The sequence below is a fragment of the Triticum urartu genome, chromosome 6A, assembly GCF_056163025.1.
Source record: "Triticum urartu cultivar PI428250 chromosome 6A, HENAU_Tu73, whole genome shotgun sequence".
NCBI classification, from domain to species: Eukaryota; Viridiplantae; Streptophyta; class Magnoliopsida; order Poales; family Poaceae; genus Triticum; species Triticum urartu.
Genome location: NC_141878.1, coordinates 8,401,981 through 8,409,010, shown reverse-complemented (window position 1 = coordinate 8,409,010; position 7,030 = coordinate 8,401,981).

The following is a 7,030-nucleotide window of genomic DNA, read 5'->3' as shown; positions in this document are numbered from 1 at the left end:
CCTTCCCCGTTTAGGACTCTTCCTTCTCTCATCTCTTGGCGCATGGGCCTCTTGGGGCTGGTGCCCTTGGCCCATATAGGCCAAGGCGCACCCCCTACAGCCCATGTGGCCCCCCGGGGCAGGTGGCCCCACCCGGTGGAGCCCCGGGACCCTTCCGTTGGTCCCGGTACAATACCGGTGACCCCGAAACTTGTCCCGATGGCCGAAATAGCACTTCCTATATATAATTCTTTACCTCCGGACCATTCCGGAACTCCTCGTGACGTCCGGGATCTCATCCGGGACTCCGAACAACTTTCAGGTTACCGCATACTAATATCTCTATAACCCTAGCGTCACCGAACCTTAAGTGTGTAGACCCTACGGGTTCGGGAGACATGCAGACATGACCGAGATGACTCTCCGGTCAATAACCAACATGCAGACATGATCTGGATACCCATGTTGGCTCCCACATGTTCCACGATGATCTCATCGGATGAACCACGATGTCAAGGACTTGATCAATCCCGTATACAATTCCCTTTGTCTAGCGGTACGATACTTGCCCGAGATTCGATCGTCGGTATCCCGATACCATGTTCAATCTCGTTACCGGCAAGTCTCTTTACTCGTTTCATAACACATCATCCCGTGATCAACTCCTTGATCACATTGTGCACATTATGATGAAGTCCTACCGAGTGGGCCCAGAGATACCTCTCCGTTTACACGGAGTGACAAATCCCAGTCTCGATTCGTGCCAACCCAACAGACACTTTCGGAGATACCTGTAGTGTACCTTTATAGCTACCCAGTTACGTTGTGACGTTTGGCACACCCAAAGCACTCCTACGGTATCCGGGAGTTGCACAATCTCATGGTCTAAGGAAATGATACTTGACATTAGAAAAGCTTTAGCATACGAACTACACGATCTAGTGCTATGCTTAGGATTGGGTCTTGTCCATCACATCATTCTCCTAATGATGTGATCCCGTTATCAACGACATCCAATGTCCATGGTCAGGAAACCGTAACCATCTATTGGTCAACGAGCTAGTCAACTAGAGGCTTACTAGGGACATGGTGTTGTCTATGTATCCACACATGTATCTGAGTTTCCTATCAATACAATTCTAGCATGGATAATAAACGATTATCATGAACAAGGAAATATAATAATAACTAATTTATTATTGCCTCTAGGGCATATTTCCAACACACACGCCCGCAGCAGCCCAAAAATCGCCAGCTCAGCCCACGTACGAGATACATCGCCCTTTCCTCCCCTCGTACGATAGCACGCACTAAAAAAATCTGCCGAAAACCTTGCGCACCACACCGACGCAAAAATCTCTACTATTAAAGGAGGATCGAACGTCGTGATGGTTCGACCTCCTTCGATCCCCTCCTCCCTTCGAACGAAAAGCATCGCACGAGGGCCACACGCCCGCAACAACCCAAAAATCGCCAGCTCAGCCCACGTACGAGATACACATCAGCCCTTTCCTCCCCTCGTACGATAGCACGCACTAAAAAAATCTGCCGAAAACCTCGCGCACCACACCGACGCAAAAATCTCTACTATTAAAGGAGGATCGAACATCGTGATGGTTCGACCTCCTTCGATCCCCTCCTCCCTTCGAACGAAAAGCATCGCACGAGGGCCACACGCCAGCCCCAAGTACGGCTAGCATTTTAGGGCCATCGAAGTGCATCACCCAGTTGGAATACGTGCCATACTCTTTATTGAGTTCGGCCTCTGTCCATTCGGCGACGAAGTCAGCCAACACCTGATAATTAATTGCTCGACGTGGTTCGTATGTTATTTCAAATGGTAGGAGCTCAATAGCCCATTTGGAAATCCGGCCGGTGGCGTCCCGGTTGTTTCTAATATCATTGAGCGGTACTTCTGAAGCTACCGTGATCGAGCACTCTTGAAAGTAGTGCCACAGCTTGCGGGATGCCATAAAGACCGCATATGCTATCTTCTGATAATGCGGGTATCGAGATTTTCATGGTGTAAGGACCGTTGATACGTAGTATACTGGTTTTTGGGTTAGGAATTTATGCCCCTCTTCTTTTTGTTCGACGACAAGCACCGCACTCACCACCTGGTGAGTTGCCTATATGTAGAGCAACATTGGTTCACCGACGTTTGGTGCGGCCAGGATGGGGTTGCTTGCTAGCAATGTTTTTAATTCCTCCAGTCCGGCTGTTGCAGCGTCCGTCCACACAAAATGGTCGGTGCGTCGGAGCAGGCGATACCGTGGCAATGCCTTTTATCCTAGTCTGGAGATAAAACGGCTCAAGGCAGCCACACACCCGGCTAGTTTTTGGACCTGCTTGAGGTCAGTTGGTGTTGCCAATTGTGATAGGGCACAGATTTTTCCTGGGTTTGCTTCAATCCCTCTATTGGAGACAAGAAACCCGAGCAGTTTACCGGCGGGAACGTCGAAAACACACTTTTTCGGATTGAGCCTTATGTCATATGTTCGGAGGTTGTCAAATGTGAGGCGTAAGTCATCCACCAATGATTCAACATGCTTGGTTTTGATGACTACATCATCTACATATGCCTCCACAGTCTTGCCGATTTGCTTTGCTAGGAATGTTTGAATCATGCGTTGGTAAGTGGCGCCGGCGTTCTTGAGCCCGAAAGGCATAGTGTTGAAGTAGAAAGGCCCATACGGGGTGATGAATGGCGTTGCGGCTTGGTCGGATTCTTTATCTTAATTTGATGGTATCTGGAGTATGCTTCGAGGAAACACAGTGAATCGTGTCCCGCGGTTGCATCAATAATCTGGTCGATGCGAGGTAGTGGGAAGGGGTCCTTAGGGAAGGCCTTGTTGAGGTCTTTGAAATCGACACATAGACGCTAGGATTTGTCCTTCTTTGGTACCATGACCAGGTTTGCTAGCTAGTCCGGATGTTTGATCTCTCTGATAAACCTAGCTTCGAGTAGCTTGGCTAGCTCCTCCCCCATAGCCTGTCGCTTGGGTTCAAAAAATCACCGGAGCGTTTGCTTCACCGGCTTGTATCCCTTCAGTATATTGTTGCTATGTTCAGCCAGCGCGCGTGGGATTCCTGGCATATCCGAGGGGTGCCAGGCGAAGATGTCCCAGTTCTCGCGCAAGAACACGCGCAATGCAGCATCGACCGTCGGGTCCAGCTTGTTGGGGAACGTAGCAGAAATTCAAAATTTTCCTACGTGTCACCAAGATCTATCTATGGAGAAACCAGCAACGAGGGAAGGAGAGTGCATCTACATACCCTTATAGATCGCTAAGCGAAAGAGTTCAAGAGAACGGGGTTGAAGGAGTCGTACTCGTCGTGATCCAAATAACCGGAGATCCTAGTGCCAAACGGACGGCACCTCCGCGTTCAACACACGTACAGCCCGACGACGTCTCCCATGCCTTGATCCGGCAAGGAGAGAGGGAGAGGTTGTGGAAGACTCCATCCAGCAGCAGCACAACGGCGTGGTGGTGGTGGAGGAGCGTGGTACTCCAGCAGGGCTTCGCCAAGCACCGCGAGATATGAGGAGAAAGAGAGGTAGGGCTGCGCCAGGGAGAGGTCAAGAACTCATGTGTTTTGGGCAGCCCAAACCTCATGTATATATAGGGGGAGGGGAGGGCTGCGCCCCCACCTAGGGTTCCCTCCCTAGGGGTGGCGGCAGCCCCGAGATCCCATCTGGGTGGCGGCCACAAGGGGAGAGAGGGGGAGGCGCACCTGGGGTGGGCCTTAGGGCCCATCTGCCCTAGGGTTTGCCCCCCCCCTTCCCTCTTGGAGGCGCCTTGGGCCCTTGTGGGGGGGCGCACCAGCCCACCTGGGGCTGGTCCCCTCCCACACTTGGCCCATGTAGCCCTCCGGGGCTTGTGGCCCCACTTGGTGGACCCCCGGGACCCTCCCGGTGGTCCCGGTACGTTACCGATAAACCCCGAAACTTTTCCGGCGACCAAAACAGGACTTCCCATATATAAATCTTTACCTCCGGACCATTCCGGAACTCCTCGTGACGTCCGGGATCTCATCCAGGACTCCGAACAATATTCCGTAACCACGTATATCTATTCCCTATAACCCTAGCGTCATCAAACCTTAAGTGTGTAGACCCTACGGGTTCGGGAAACATGCAGACATGACCGAGATAACTCTCTGGTCAATACCAACAGCGGGATCTGGATACCCATGTTGGCTCCCACATGCTCCACGATGATCTCATCGGATGAACCACGATGTCAAGGACTTAATCAATCCCATATACAATTCCCTTTGTCTATCGGTACGATACTTGCCCGAGATTCGATCGTCGGTATCCCGATACCTTGTTCAATCTCGTTACCGGCAAGTCTCTTTACTCGTTCCGTAACACATCATCCCGTGATTAACTCCTTGATCACATTGTGCACATTATGATGATGTCCTACCGAGTGGGCCCAGAGATACCTCTCCGTTTACACGGAGTGACAAATCCCAGTCGCGATTCGTGCCAACCCAACAGACACTTTTGGAGATACCTGTAGTGTACCTTTATAGCCACCCAGTTACGTTGTGACGTTTGGCACACCCAAAGCACTCCTACGGTATCCGGGAGTTGCATAATCTCATGGTCTAAGGAAATGATACTTGACATTAGAAAAGCTTTAGCATACGAACTACATGATCTTGTGCTAGGCTTAGGATTGGGTCTTGTCCATCACATCATTCTTCTAATGATGTGATCCCGTTATCAATGACATCCAATGTCCATGGTCAGGAAACCGTAACCATTTATCGATCAATGAGCTAGTCAACTAGAGGCTTACTAGGGACATGGTGTTGTCTATGTATCCACACATGTATCTGAGTTTCCTATCAATACAATTCTAGCATGGATAATAAATGATTATCATGAACAAGGAAATATAATAATAATCAATTTATTATTGCCTCTAGGGCATATTTCCAACACAGTTGTGACCCGATAGAAGCTGTTTTCTTGGGATCCGTCAGGTGGACTTGAAATTTGACTATTTTGTCAACTGGCTTGAAACAGGTGGATTTAGGCCTTTTATCAAGGATTACATCGTCCCTATCCACTGTGGAACGCAGAGCAGTGAGTTCCTCGGCCGCTAGGGCTTCGGACAGTGCCTCAAGGGCCAGGGATGCGGTTTTATTTTCGGCGTGGAGTGCTATGTCCGGATCACTGGAAATAGTGATAACACCATTGGGCCTGGGCATTTTGAGCTTCATATACCCGTAATGAGGTATAGCTTGAATGCGTGTGAATGCATCTCGCCCTAACAGGGCATGATATCCGCTGTTGAAAGGAGCCACCTGGAAGATTATCTCTTCGGACCTATAGTTTTCTGGTGTGCCGAATACCACATCTAGTTTAATTTCCCCTGAGCATCTTGCTTCCCTGCTGGGGATGATTCCCCTAAAGGATGTATTGCTCTTCTCAATGAGACTCCTGTCCATTTGCATTTTATTGAGCATGTCCTCATAGATGAGGTTCAGCCCGCTGCCACCGTCCATTAGCACTTTAGTGAGCCGAAAGCCGTCCACGATTGGTTTTAGGACCAAAGTGGCTGGTGCCCGGACTAAGCGGGACCTTGGTTCGTCCTCGGCATTGAAAGTGGTCGCCGTATCATTCCAAGGGTTTATTGCTGCTATTTGGCACACTTCGGCGAAGTCACGGAGTGCCTTTTGCGCCGATTATTTGATGAGAAGATCTCGAAGATCGTGAATACTTTGAGATCGGTGTCCTCCAAAGAGTACTTCATTGGGGTATTGTTGGTGAGGATACCCTCGCCGCTCTTGGCCACCTGCCGGAGTATCCAACATGCCTGTAGGCTATGTGTTCATTCGGTATTCGGCGTCATGTGTATTTGACAGGGCCTACCAAGCCATTCCTCGAAGACAGTTATATGTCCCGTAAAGGACTTGGTTTTCTTATCCATGGGGTGATGATCAGGTGCCCCGCAAGGGTGCATCATTTTTGCCCGCCCGGGAGATGGCTTAAAGGCATGCGGTTCCTAGCAGGTTGTCTGATTTTTCCAGGCGCTTTTCATTGTGCAGAACTTCCATACTATGTGTGCCAAATCTGCAAAGTGCAGTACGCGACGGCGATTGAGGACATTAAGGATTCCCTCGTCCATACATTTGTTGCGAAATACTAAAATTGCGTCGTCGTCGCATCAGTCTTTTATCTTGTTTTTAACAAGAAGGAATCTGGCCCAAAAGTGATGGACTGTCTCCCAAGGCTGCTGACGCACATACATTAAGTCACATATGTCCGGAGGGCCGGAATTTCTTGGAGAATATTGCTTGTGGTGGGTGGGCGGGCTTAAATTCGCACCGTGACTCCCTATGGAACCTGGAGTTTGAAGAATTTCCGAGATTACCAGCCCAGTTTCCGGAGTGTCCGGAGAAATCTCACGCTTAATGTCCGATTTTGTACTCGGAGGATAGGGAGTGTCCTCCCGAGGATGGGTATCCGGTTTTCCTGGTTCGGAAATCCGAACGTAGTTTGTTCTCAACGTAGGAGAAGAATCATTGTCAGCTTGTTCCTCCCCAACCGCTACCTGATGGGTGATCAGTGGAGTTTTAATTTCTCTCTAGTCGGGTTTAAGCCCGATCGGATCATAGTCAATCGAGACCCCCAGGGCGGCGATGCGATCTAGCAGCTCGTTCAAAGACGATAGATCTGCCGGATCCATCTTGTCGGAGTATTCGGGGCTGATACAGAGGGGGTTTTCGGTGACTTGGGGGGTTGCTTTCGGCTTAACGGCCGAACGGGCACCCATGGTGAAGTCGCCAAGCCGGAGGGTTTTCCCTGAAACTAAGGCTCCTCCGGAAGTGATGCTGTCCTTGATGAAAAGGCGAGCCATCGAGCCTTTCGACGAGGCACGGTGGAATTCTCAATGAAAGAACCAATGTCGGTGTCAAAACCAGTAGATCTCGGGTAGGGGGTCCCGAACTGTGCTTCTAAGGAACGAAGGTAACAGGAGACAGGGACACAATGTTTACCCAGGTTCAGGCCCTCTTGATGGAGGTAATATAC